Consider the following 12,702-nt stretch of genomic DNA (forward strand, 5'->3'; position numbering starts at 1 on the left):
TCCTCAGGAACTCAGACGCAGAGTAGAAGGGACTTCCATTCCAACACCTCACATCGCAGAAGCTGCTGGCTTGTGAGAGTGTAGGAAGCTTATCCCAGTTTACAAAGCAAGAGTGAGGCACAGACAGGGACCAGAACCTTTGCTTTCCAAGTCACTCCCTTGTTGTAGTCACACCCAACACCACTGCCAACACTGCCTGAAGCTTACAAGGCCTCCTTATCCTCACCATTCTGAGTTAGCATCTTAAGAGTACCTGGTACAATGCCTGGTGTCTAGAACAGGGGTTGGCAAAGTTTGTCTGTAAAGGGCCAGATAGTGAATGTTTCAGATTTTGCCAGCCACATATTGCATCTCTCATCCATTCTTCCGTGTATGTGTGTATACAACCCATTCTTAGCTTCTGAGCTGTACAAAAACAGGTTGCAGGTAGATTTGGCCCATGGGTCATAGTTTTTGACTGATCCATGAGCTAAAAGATACCTAATATATGTTAGTTGATTGTAAGATGAGTGCAGGGAGTAACTGTTCACTTTAGGATCAAATAAAATGGTTTTAGTGAAAGTACTTCCCACCCATAGGCACTTGATAAATGTTAGTAATTATCACCTCCTGGGAGCTTAGATCAGTTGTAGAGTTAGAGCATGGGACAGTGAACCACTGGCTCCATGTTTGAAAACACACTCACCTGAACAACAGTGTTACCTAAATCATAGCTTTCCATTTTCTTCCTGAACCATATGGAATTGTTGCTATTGGACCATTTTTCATGTACAAAAATGTCAAATTCTATAGTTTAACCTAATATCATGGTCTTCCCATAGCACTCAAACAGTTTTATGTATGAAGCTCAAGTTAAGAATCACTGCTTTGCATCAGGGACTATTATTGATTATTTTCTCATCCAGGGAAATGACATGAAGAAGCCAAGTACATTTCCCTAGGTCATGGGGTCAGCTAAGACTGGGACCTGTCACTAGCTTACCTTCTACACCACAAAGGTAGAGTTTGGAGGCACTCTGGAGCATTCCACCCACCCTGCCCACCCCCCAACTGCATGCTGATTTTCAGCTTCATCAATACCTAGCTATTGGTGGGTGTCTGTAGTGAGTTTGGATGCTGGCATGTAGAGGAAGGAGTCTGGGAATGGAAATGGAATTGGTGACATGTGGGAAATCAGGGACAATTTTGACCACAGGTCCTTTGCACATGGCAGGTGTAGAGTTGATTTAATAATTTGACTTTCTGATCTCTGTAACTTGGAGGAGGTCCCAGGCTGGTCACAATAACTGACTGAAGCCTGTTCTCAGTCCCTGAAGCGGATTGTCCAGTGGGCCCCCTTATGTCATAGGGTATCATTTCAAAGACCAAATCCCTATGGTTTTAGGGATCTTTCCTCTAAGACATTATGAAGATTTTCCAGCCTATCATTTGGGAGAACTCTAAGATTCTTTAAAGATCCATCATTCAATTGAAGTTTATTTGGCATCTACAAGGCGCCAGGCACTATTCAATCCAAATTAGGCTGAAGGGGTCACTGCTGGAGGGACCTGGCTGGGGGGCAAGGCAGCAGGCGGGGTAGTGGCTGCACACTGAAGAGCCTCGAGCTCCCTGCTGGGAAGATGAGGCTCTATCCAGTAGGCAATGGGGAGGCATTTATGACTTCCCCACCAACTATTCTTGTTTTTATAGTGTGCAATAATAAAGTACTTGAAGTTAGCACACTTTTAGAGTAGGTCTAAGAACATGCATATGATATTGACTTTTGTTGCAATGGGGAGGATTTTGTACAAAAGCAACAAGATAATTCTAGTACTCATGTTCTTTGGTATAAAGTTATATTTTACATTTCATAGAATCATAAAATAGAATGCTAGAGATGGAAAAGGATTTAGGCAGTACGCGCTCTCTAACACCTTTATTTTCTGATGAGAAAACTGAGGCCCAAGAAATTCACCTTGCCTAAGGTGACTTCACAGCCCAAGGACTCCACAGAAGGCTTTGCAGTTGCTCTTCATCACGTACTTTTTCTGTTCCAAACATTGTGCTGAGCACTGCACCTACACTGTCCCTCCTGATGAAAGAGATCCTATCACCCATTACGCAGATGAGTAAACTGAGGTGCAGATACATCAACAGCACACAGCTAATTAAGTGTTGATCAAATTCACTTTTATCTGAGTTCTAATCACTGTCCCACATGGTGACAGAGCTGGCAATGGGACCCGAAGCCTGTGCTCCTTCCCCCAGCCACGTTTGCCACCTGTCAGTGTTCTCCAAAGTTGATTTCTGATTTAAGCCAAGTCAGCACTGAATTGGCTGCACCATGTTGATCCACATAGAAATGCTTTTATAGTCTTCCCCTTTGGTGGGATGTTGATGCTGCAAGTGTCTAACTAAGGAACAGTCCTGTGCAGAATGCATCGTTTGTGCAGGGATTTTATTGAAACGTTCTTTATTTCATCAAGAGTACCCTCATGGGCCGGGCGCGGTGGCTCACGCCTGTAATCCTAGCACTCTGGGAGGCCGAGGCGGGTGGATCGCTCGAGGTCAGGAGTTTGAGACCAGCCTGAGCAAGAGCGAGACCCCGTCTCTACTAAAAATAGAAAGAAATTATATGGACAACTAAAAACATATATAGAAAAAATTAGCCGGGCATGGTGGCGCATGCCTGTAGTCCCAGCTACTCGAGAGGCTGAGGCAGTAGGATCGCTTAAGCCCAGGAGTTTGAGGTTGCTGTGAGCTAGGCTGATGCCACGGCACTCACTCTAGCCCGGGCAACAGAGCGAGACTCTGACTCAAAAAAAAAAAAAAAAAAAAAGAGTACCCTCATGATGAGGAACCCTGGGAGAAATTCCTGTCTGGTCCAAGGTTAGAAGTGATTGGGCTTCTTCTAAGTATTTGGCCTGTGGGCATATGGTCTCCTGGTTGCTGGAAATGCTGTGACCGATCAGGTTTCCTATTGCACTGGTCGTTAGAGCTCTGACATCCAGATGTGCACCCCGCCCATGATGGCCACATAGAACTTCACGGCCGGAGTTGCTGCGTCTCGTTCCTGGCTCAGTTTCAGCTTCCCAGTCTTACATCTTTTTTTCCCCTCATCTACTTATAATTTGTTTTTCCCTGATCTAATTTATATAATCTTACAAGGAACCTGAAATTGTTTTCAGAACAAGGTGAGGTCAAAATAAGTAAATAAACAGAGATTTTAATTCCATGTTGAATCTCCAAACCTTTTTGTAAAACCCAGTATCAGATCCAACCTGCACAATATCCCTATCAATCTGGCATAAGGAGGAAGAAGCTTAAAAGTTATAACTCCTTACACAGAGCAATCACCCTGGGAACACTGCAGGACCCAGGTGGGGACATCCAGGAGATGGAACGGTTCCCCACTGTCCCGTCCAAATGAACTAGGATGTTGTATCCATCCTACCTAATTAAGGAGTGCTTGAAAGCAGGGCCTTTTTCTTGATTTACAAACCCTCCTCATCATCATTTATAGTGCACTGATATGTGAAGGCAGGGAGGAGAGACACTTAAGGGAAGATGGGTATTTCCTTAGATGACATTGGCGAGGGCAAGTGTCACCTTCACATAAGCGCCTCCGCTCAGATGGCTTGTTAAGAGTTAGGCAGCAGCGGGTGGAACACGCTGTGCTTATTGACAATGCACTGATATTACCCATATTGGTACAGAAACTCAAGGACAGGACACAGATCAGGGGAGCCCAGGAGCATGTCTTTAACACTTGCTAACAGGCGGGCCTGCTTGTGGTTTTGAGGCATAGGAAACTAGGGAAATCCAATTCATTTGACAAATATTTACTGATTGAGCTCTTTGCTGGACTCTGGAGATAGAAGAATGAGCAAAATAAACATAGTCCTTGGCCTTCTGCAAGCTGTTTTAGATGGACACAGATGTATCCAGGAACATAAAAGAGAAAAACATCTTTGTTTTTAAAAAGGGGAAGGATGAAAATTTTGAAATCTAGTTGGTTTGGAAATTACTGGGGGTGGTGTTGGGGGTGCTGGTGGAGAGGAGAGAGAGATTGAGAGAGAAAGAGAGGGACTTTCTCCTCAGGGTAGACAAACCATGGATAGCATCTTAGAAGTGAGAAGGAAACTGACTTCTTGCACAGAAGTCCCATACTCCCTGGCTGAGTGGGATAAAAAAGGTCAGTCTTCTCCTAGCTTTTAATGTCACCTCCAGATCATTGATGTGTCATTCTCTTACCAGTATTTAAAGTCTTGGTGATTGGTCTCTACCAGCCTTGGCAACAACCTCCAGAACTCAAGTACCTGCAGCTGGTCACCCAGTGCCACCCCAGTGCCCAGGGTCAATCGTTGCAACTAATGATGATTCTGCAGTCAACTCGACCTTTTTGACCCTCCTCTGCGCGACACATCAGTTCATGTGCCGTAACCTGGCAAAGCCATATACAAGGACACTGGTGCATCCCTGCCCCTCCCCTTGGGCTCCTGTTTTGAGTCACAAGCTCCTTACCCGTTGGAGTGGGTTGAACTCCATAAAAAGTAAGTCCACCTGGAACCTGTGAATGAGAGTTTATTTGGGAACAGGGTTTTTGCAGATGTAATTAATTTAAGGATATGGAGCTTAATCAGGTCATCCTGGATTATCTAGGTGGGCCCTAAATCCAATAACAATTGTTGCTAATAAGAGAAAGGTGGAGGATTTGGGACACGTAGAGGAGAAGGCCACGTGAAGTCAGGAGCAGAAACTGGCATTAAGCAGATGCAAGCCAAGGACTGCCTGGGGTCACCAGAAGGGGTAAGAGGCAAGAGAGCGTTCTCCCCCAGAGCCTGGAAGGACCGTGACCCTGCTAATACCTTGATTTTAAACTTCCGGCCTCCAGAACTATGACAGAGTAAATGTCTGTTGTTTTAAGCCACCAAGTTTGCGTCATTTGTTAAGGAAGCCTTAGGAAACTAGTTGCCTGTCACCCCCCTCCCCGCTCCTCCTGACCTTCCCCTAGACCAGAACCTTCAAACCTCCTTCATCCAACTCATGCCTTTGACCTTGCACCCATCCCCTCCAACCCTCCCTCTCCAGCCCGTTTCTGCTCCTGCGAGGGAGACAAAGAACTGTGGAGATTTGGCCCCCAAAGTTCATATTGTCAAAGTCCAACTTCTTGCTGGGGATTAACATTATCTCTCTTTCATGTGCTCTAGTCAGAAGCAGCTTTTTGATTTAATCTTTTTTCTTTTTTCTTTTTTTTTTTTTGAGACAGGGTCTTCCTCTGTAGCCTGGGCATGAGGGCAGTGGCGTCATGATAGCTCACAGCAACCTCAAACTCATGGGCTCAAGCGATTCTCCTGCCTCAGCCTCCCAAGTAGCTGAGACTAGAGGTGTGTATCACCACGCCCAGCTAATTTTTCTATTTTTTTGTAGAGACAGGGTCTCGCTATGTTGCTCACACTGGTCTCAAATTCTTGACCTTAAGCAATCCTCCTGCCTCGGCCTCCCAATGTGCTAGGATTACAAGCATTAGACGCCGCACCCAGCCTAATTTAATCTTATATAAGAAGACTGAACCTGCCTGGTGCACGTTCTAGAACATTCCCTGTACCCCACATTAAAACATCTCTCATGTTTTGCATCATTCTCAGAGGAGGAGGAGATTTTTTTCAGTTGAAAAGAACAATTCACTTGACCCCGATGGCCCATTTGCCCACTATATTGTGTCTTTCCTTCCTTTCATCACAGGAGTTCCCACGTGAGCAATTTCCACCAACTATCTCCATTTTATCTTTACCCACGGCTTCCATAAGCTGCTACAATCTGGCTGGTCTCTTCACAGATATCGCGCTCTCTCTGATTTGTTCCTGAAGAAAATTTGCCTTCTCTTATCCTATATTTTTTTTTAACTTTTCAGGTAATACATTGTTCTTCCTGGCTCTGTGTCAGTGACTTCTGGGATATGCACAATTGTGAATCACCTTTCCTCTTTCCTGCCTGACTCTTCCCTTCCTTTGTTGTCCCCTCCTTCTCCTCATGCCTCCAAGGGCGTGCCATTACCTTTCTCCTCTTCTGTCTTAATACAACTCCTCAGAAAGCCCAGTGTTTTTAATCACTGCAATGATCGCATCATTGCTTCTTATTCCTAAACCAGATCTGTTCTTTCCTCACACCCCAATGCCAGTCCATGTCATTGCCACCTGCATATTTTTTACATAGATGTCTCACCACCACCTGAAACTCAAGCTGTCACAAACCAAATCAACTCCCCCATCTCAATTCCCACCACCCAGAGTTTTGTCTGCCTTTTCCTTCACTCCTGAATTTACTCAGGTACCAAGTCCTGCTGGCTTTTCCGATATAAAGCCTTGCTCATACGATCTCTCTTTCTCTCTTTTTAAAACTTCGCTTCTGCAAGCTCCAGACCTTCATCTCCACCCACTCCTCCCTGTGCGAGGCACTGTCATTATTTAAATGTGCCTCCACTCTCCTCCCAGCAGAACGTGAGTTCCTCAAGGGCAGACACATCCCATTCATTTTGGATCTCTGGTGCCTTACGCGGGTGCAACTCAGGAAACGTCTGCTGGCGGGATGAAGAAAGGAAGAGACAGATCACAGCCGTGGTGCCCATCCCCAGGCCCTGCCTCCCTTCCTCCAGTTGTCCTGTGGTCCCCTGCATAATACACTCTTCTTCTTAAAGCTTCTATTCTTTCAACAACTTTGAAAAGTAGTTATCATTATCCTTATTTCATAGATTGAGGAAACTGAAGCTCAGGCAGGTTGAGGAACTCACTCGAGGTCCCAGAGTGAGAAAATGACAGTCTGGAATGCCATGCTTTTTCGTTTGGTCTACGCTGCCTCCTTTGGGGCAGTAGTGGAAAATTATGTTGGATAGGAAAAAGGTGGAAATAGGCAGATGAAGTTTGAACCTGACCCAGTTAGAACTAGGCTTCAATAACAGGGAGGTAATAATACATACCTCTTAGGATTGTTTGAAACAAAAATATATAGCTCATGCCACGCACCTAAAATAAAGCCTGGCCTGTGGTAAGTTCTCAAAAATGGTAAAATGATTGTTTTTAAACTTTTTGTGTGTGTATGTCTTTAGTTCCAGCTAGATTAAAAGCTGCTTGAGGGTATGGCCATGGGCGATGTTGTTCTTCTTCCCTCGTCACCCTTTCTTTGTAGAGATGTGTGTTATTTACAGTGGCTAAGACTGTGGCTCTCTGGCCTGGCAGGCACGGCTCGGGTGACCTCTCCGCCAGCTCTGAGACACAGGCAAGTGTCTCCACCTCACTGTCCTCACTTTCCTCACCAGGAATTTGGGCTTAAAAATAGTGACTACCCGATAGATTAGTATCAGGATTGGATGAAATAGTATATACAACGTAGCTTGGTGCCTGCCACAAAGTAATTTTGAATAAATAGTAATTACTGTTACCAGTCTTACAATTATTATATTTACTTTTGTAATATTTTTGGCTTAATGAGAAATTTCTCTTAGAAGTCAGTGTTAGAAATAGCTTCATGTCTCTTGAGGGACTGCTGCTCTCCTAGCCATACAGATTACATCAGGTTTCTCTGGCTGCCAGGAAGCTCAACATCAAACTTGAAGTTTAATCATCACAGCTGTGTAGACCCTACTATTTTTAAAATATATTTGATTTCTCCTCTTTCTGGTTCTATTTCCTACTTCGTCTCTATTTCTCTATTTTGCTAGAATTGAAAGCCGCCTCAAAGCACTTCTCTTTACATCATTGCTTTTCACCCAATTCTTGGTTGTGGGCTCCTTGATTGAAGCCTCTCTCTAGAAGAATATATATGTAAGTCTTACCCCCCCCCCACACACACACACACAATTTTGCATCTAATTTTAGGATACTCCTGGGCTTTCTGAAGCCCACCCCAAATAAGAGCCCCCAGTTTATGTTGTGATGAGATAAACTAAAAGAGAGGAGACAGGAGGCAGTAGGCTCGGGTAGGGTGATTAGGAGGAAACTAGCATTGGAAGAAACCTGTGAGTCCTGCATGTGATTTCCCCTGCAGGGCCGGAGCCCCTGCTCCCACACACCTTCTGCTAAGTAGATAATGGCTCCGCTCCCTCCTCACACCTGGGGGACACTCCTGCTCACAGAACAGCACATTGCAGAATTGGCAGCCCTCGCTGGCAGAATGCTTCTCCTTCTTCTGCTGGAGTCAGCCACCTCGTCCCCTACAGGGTCATGCACAAGGCTGTAGGCTTCTCTTCAGCTACTGGAAGACTGGTCTCATAGTTACTGGAGTCTTCCCTTCTCTAGACTAAAACAGCTGCAATGCCTTCAGTCCTTTCTTACCAGGCAGGGTTTTGTGGCTCCTGCCTGATTTGGCTTAGTCCACACCTTCTGTGGAACCCCTCCAGCTGCACAATCCTGGAGCCACATCTACACTGTGTGGCTCCACCCGCCCAGCCCATGGCTGATGGAACCCCGGAGAACCCTGAACTAAGATAACAGGCCAATCATAGATCCTCCCCCAGACATTTGGAACTGGATTCAGGGCCACTTGTTAGTTTCTGCTAGTACTTTGAACAGGGGAGATGTAATCCTGGTGGCTCCTCTATGCAGACAGGGGAGACAGCAAAGAATAAAGTCGGTGCAGAGAAAGAGGCAGGAAGGAGAGTGCAGGTGACATCAGGGAGGGAAAGGGGAAAAGGGTAATTGCTGGTTCGGGATAGCTCTTCAGTTCCTGGTTCCATTCTTCTTTCAATCTTGGCTGCCCTCTTGAGTTCCATGAAATATTCCTGTGACCTTGTCACAAATGCTCCTTTTTGGTTTAAACCAGTTGAAGTGAGTTTCTGTGACATGTAAAGTGGGTCTCCTCGTCCTCTCCCCTCTCCCCTCCCCACCCCCTTCACCTCTCCTCTACTCCCCATAATTCTTGTGTTCTCATGACCTTCCTTTCTCAGCCTTTAGACCATCCACACTTGCCTTGCTGCGGATCAAATCTCCCCAGCTAGTTAATCCTGAAGCTCTGCTTCTCTTTTGAATAGGGAAGCCTGGTCTCTCCCTTCAACCTCACACTCTATAAGGCAAAAAACATCTCTTCTTTTCCTTTAAGCCATGCTCCCTGGCCACTCAGGCCTGACTTTTCTCATTGTCTGTGGCTTCTGACTCTCCTCCAAGAGTTTCAAGATCCCTAAATTTTATAATCCTCTCTCCTATCATGGCCTCAAGATCTCCCTGATTCCTCTTGCTCCCAGTGGCTGAATTGCTGCGCTTGTGTGTGATTGCCAGGGTGTTGTCCTCCCTAGCCTCTCCGCTGCCACCTTCCTGCCCCTCGTCACTCTACAATGCTCTGTGCTCCGATGGCACTTAGGATCAGAAACAGTGGAATAATCGCTGTGAACTCTCCTCGTTGACCAACTTAAATGCCTCCCTCTTGCCTTCAGGACGAAGTTTAAGCTTCTTAGTCTGACAAAGTTTTCCACATTCTGATCTCTACCAACATTTATTTTAGTCCTAACTCCCCTGCAGGGACCCTCTACTCAAGCCAGACAGGCTACGCACTGTTTCCCAGACTCACCTTGGGCTTTGCCACGTCTGGGCTCTGCATTCACTCATTCATCCATTCGTGCAGCACACATTTGTCGCTGTACGTGGCACTGGGCATGAAACAGTGAACAAGACAGTCTGCAGGTGAACGTGCTTTCACTCTGTCCTAGTCTGGAACCCTTTCTCTCTCTGGGCCATTCTTTTTGGACTAAATTCTACCCATCCTTCAAGTTCTCCCCAAAATCCAACTCTTCCTCAATCACCTCTACCTGAAATGACCTCTCTGTCTTAGACTCCAGTTTGCGTTTACATTTGTTCACTAAAGCTACTTACCACTTAACAACTGGATTTGACTGTGTACACGGTGTCCCCTGGGCTGGATCTCAGCTCCCTGAGATGCAGTGTCGACTGCTGCTTCATCCACCCAGGGCGCCTTGCACAGAGTAGTAGCTCAATAAATGCGCTGGATTTATTACTGTAGCTTAGACTCAAATTTCCTTAAAACAACCCCGAGGGAATGTGAATATGCATTTGCCTGTCGATTGACTTACATGAGAACTAATATTTCCATTGATTCAATATTCTTATGCTTAAAATCAACCAGGTCAGCCATGCTGGAGATGGATGGTGGTGATGGCTGTACGACAGTGTGAACGTACTTAATGTACTTGACGTCACTGAACTGTATGCTTAAAATGGTAAATTTTATGTTATGTATGTTGTACCACAATAAAAAAAAAAAAAAGGCCAGCCAGGTTCCAAGCGCCGTGAGAGTGTGGCCTGTGTCTCCTGCCCCTCTGGGCTCCTCCCACCGCCCCCCGGTTCCAGTCACCTGGTAGCTCAGGATAAATACTTATGGAAGTGAAGTGAATGGCATCACTTCCTTGGAATTGAGAAGGAAAATTAGAAAGGGAATCTTTGAAAATGCTTTAAACACTTCTCACGTTTCACCTTGTCGCTGTCTCTTCAGGATGTGAGTGGAAAAAAGTGTCAAACCTCAAAGCCAGCAGGAGAAGGTGTTTTCTGAGCTCAGATGAAGAAATCTGCAAAATTAGGAAATAATGTTTGTGCCATTGCCGGAGGCTCCGGACAGGCTCGGCTCACCTCCCAGTGATTTACCTGTGGCTCGCGATGATTATTTACTTGGCTATTCAGTTCAAGACAATCACAGGAATGTACGGCCCATAAATTAGAATAGCTATGAAACACAGGCTGCCTTTATGTCGAAACATAACTTTTGCAGGTTTTTTTTTTTTTTTTACAAAGGGAAAATACATTTAATATACAGGCTCAGAGTGATCGCTCTGTTCTTACTGCCTCCTTTTTAATATCAGAGTTCAGATCAGATCTCTTGCCTGTCCTAGGTCTTTGCCCTTGTGGCTGTCGATGGGCCCAGGAGACAAAGATTTTCCCACGTGCTCCCTACTTGAGCCCTGCTGGGGAGCTCAAGGCCCCTTTGTTTGGCTTTTCTACCATCCCTACCCCATCCCCCAAAGTCTGGCTGCCTCATTTTTCTGGGGGGCTTTTCACAGCAGGCAAACATGGAAGTGGAACGAACCACGTGAGTAGGGAGAACGTGGGCTTGCAGCTGGGCCCACGGGCTGCGGCCCAGGCTCCACCACACCCCAGCACTTGCCCAGGTGGGTGACTTCATCACACACACCTATAAGAGGGGCTAGTAATGACCCTCTCATTGCATTATCATGGGGAATAAAAATAATGAACAGCTGCACAGGGCTTGGCATTTGATAAACAGTTGTAAAGATATCAAGGTGATAGCTCTTAAGTAGTCTGCACTTTTGGGGGCATGGAGAAGCCTAAAATTGAGCCTGGATGGTAAATCAAGCAAAGGGGATGGTTGAGGTGAGACATCAACATCTAGTGAGGGTGGAGGAAAAGCAGGGGGTGGGAGTCTGGTCAATCCAGGAGCACAACGACTAAAGTAGACAGCAGGTTGTCCGTAAGTAAGTTCGAGGCAGGGGCTAAGGGTCCGTCTGAGATCTGGGCTGGCACTGATTGATGAAGAATCAATACTTTTAAAGCTAGGAAGCATGATCTGGTAGCTAGAGGCAAGTATGTAGGCCCTGCTCCCTCTAGTCCCAATGGGGAGAACCCAATAGAGCAATGACTCTGGAGCCACCCTGCCTAGGTTTGACTCTTGGCTCTGCCCTTAGTAGTAGCTGTGCAACTGTGGGCAAGTTACTTAACCTCTCTGTGCTTTAGTTCCTTCACCTGAAAAATGGAGATATGTAATAATGAGTACCTACCTCACTCACAAGGTTATTGTGAGAATTAAACAGCATTAATATATGTAAAGCTTTTAGAATAGATCCCGATGCATAGTAAGCATAATAAAAAGTGATTTGTTACTTTCTTCATTCATTCAACAAATGGGGTGGACACTGTGCTAGGAGCTGGCAAAGCAACCGTGCAGTGATTTCCGCAGTCCCTACCCTCATGGGACTGAACGGCTAGCCCCCAGCGATCCCTTCCTGGTTCTTGTCAATGACACAGCCAAAACAAGGCTTCAGTGTGAGTTCCCAGGGCTATGAGAGGGACTCTAGGCCTTTTCTCTGGTTTCGTTTATTTCTTGTCATACCTGTTCATCCCAACTGTAGGTAATTGAGAGTTGTTGGGACATTCTATAAAAAGCTTACAGATTTGAGGACACTCAATCAATGCTGAATAATAACAAGAGAAATGTATAATGTATACACAGATTATGTTGAGGTCTTAACGCTCCTTCCTCTCATTAATATATATGGGGGCACGCTTGCCCTGCTCTGTTCCCTGGTGCAGACTGTCCTCCAGACAGCAAGGAGGGGGCAGGCTCTGCAGAGTCCCGCCCGAGGCCTGGTGAGCTCAGGATGGGAGCTCAGGATCCAAGAGGGTATCTTCTTCGTAATTTTCAACGGTTTCCTTTGACAGGAGGAGCTACACTTGACTGACCTCTTGGCATGCGTCAGGCCTGATGCTAAGCACTTGCTTACATGATTTTGCTTTATCCTTAAAACAACCCTGCAAGGGGTGTTCTATTGGCTTCCCCAAGTCACACATGGAGCGATTTGCTCAAGTTCACTTTATATAGCTGGGATTCTAACTCAGCCATGGGCTTATGCTGCCAGGTCCCCTTTTAATAAATCTCCCCCAACCTCCAATATACTTGTTCCTCTAGAAAATTTGAGGTCACCATCTT

This window comes from Eulemur rufifrons, chromosome 8, assembly GCF_041146395.1.
Source record: "Eulemur rufifrons isolate Redbay chromosome 8, OSU_ERuf_1, whole genome shotgun sequence".
NCBI lineage: Eukaryota > Metazoa > Chordata > Mammalia > Primates > Lemuridae > Eulemur > Eulemur rufifrons.